The 1,397-nt window shown below is 59.8% G+C and overlaps 1 protein-coding gene across 1 annotated transcript in view; it reads left to right on the forward strand.

Moving 5' to 3' along the window:
• The first annotated feature begins 329 nt into the window (after positions 1-329).
• IL1R2 (interleukin 1 receptor, type II) overlaps positions 330-1,397 on the forward strand; it is a 36,669-nt gene continuing 35,601 nt past the window's right edge. The window contains exon 1 of the mRNA XM_015562238.1: positions 330-552. The gene's annotated coding sequence lies outside the window, so the exon portion shown is untranslated. The remainder of the gene's footprint in view (positions 553-1,397) is intronic.

Consider the following 1,397-nt stretch of genomic DNA (forward strand, 5'->3'; position numbering starts at 1 on the left):
ACATGAGGTGTACAGACATGACCTAGACCCAAACTCTCATCTTCAGAGTGCAAGCTCTCAGTCAGGCAAGTCCAGATGGAAATAGAGATTTAAAAATCACCCCCTTCCTTCAGTTAACAATGAAAACCCTGTAAACAGGGCGCCGGGATCACCTTCCTTCAGCCCCGGAGGGCCCCAGGGGAACCCTACCATCCCACTGGGGCCGGAACATCCTCTCCCTCTAGCAGGGCCTGTCGGGGAAGTGCAGCCATGGAACGCCACCTGCCTCGTGGCTGGAGGGACGCAGCTTAGCGAGTCACAGAAAATAGGGAAGCTCACGCACTTGCCTGGGCCACTTCCCCATCTGAGTGGGGCGCATCAGCACGAGCGGCTCCCTGCCAGGAGGGAAAAGGTGTGTCCACGCCACCGCCACGGGCAGAGTGACACAGGCGATTAGGAAATCCGGAGGACAAGGATATATACCCTGACCCGACGCGGAGCCTCACCCAGGCGAAAGCCAGGCCTGGCAGCCTTCCCGGGAGGAGAAGCCGCAGGTGGAAAACGCAGCTGCAGGTAAGTTGGAGAGTGAGCGGGCTGGAGCGCTGGGCGGCGGGACACGGTGCTGCCTGCTGAGGTGTCCGGGTGGCTTCCCGCCTCGCTGGGCCCAGGTGCTCCTCGGGGACCTGCCTCGCTGTGTGCAGGCGACCATGGCTCTGGGCCGGCAGCTCTCTCTGCCCGGCAGGCCCGGCGCAGGGGCGTCTGACACCTCCTGCGAGAGAAGCTGCCTGGCCAGCGCTTGGGGTTCCGTCAGAGGGAAGGAGCTGTGGGGACAGGTCCCACCGCGGAGGCCCTGCCCTGGGGCTTACACCGGAATGACTTCCCTCTTCGATGGGGTATGGGGCTCTCTGCCGGGCCTGTCTTCTTTTTAAAGTGAGTACAGCTTTTCTGACCTGCACGCCCGCTGGCTGAAGCCAGCTCACGGGTTGTCTTGGGAGAATGTGAGCCCTGAGGCCAGAGGTTTTGCCTCTGATGAGCAGTATGATGTCCTGTCTGTTTGAGGGACTGTCTGAAAGAGGCTGTACATCAGTGCAGGAGCGTCGTTGCAGGCGTCACCCACCCAGGCCAGCGGCTTGCCAGTAATGAGCAGCCAGGAGGGTTAAGCTTACCTTGCTTCATGCTCATGAGATAATAAAACTGGGCACGATTCTTTAAAAATACTTTTACCCCCCAATTATCATGAAATTAATGACACAATTTACTTTTACGCTCCCTGTGCCTTAGTTTCCCCATCTGTTCAGAGTGAGCTGGAGGAGGAGGGCCTCAGGGCGGGAAGCAGGAGGGTGGCCCTGGCCCGAGGCAGGTGCTGCAGACCTGCAGACGCACTTGCCTCACCAGGAGACACCCCCCTCCCCCACTTC

Source organism: Myotis davidii, unplaced genomic scaffold (genome assembly GCF_000327345.1).
Source record: "Myotis davidii unplaced genomic scaffold, ASM32734v1 scaffold296, whole genome shotgun sequence".
NCBI classification, from domain to species: Eukaryota; Metazoa; Chordata; class Mammalia; order Chiroptera; family Vespertilionidae; genus Myotis; species Myotis davidii.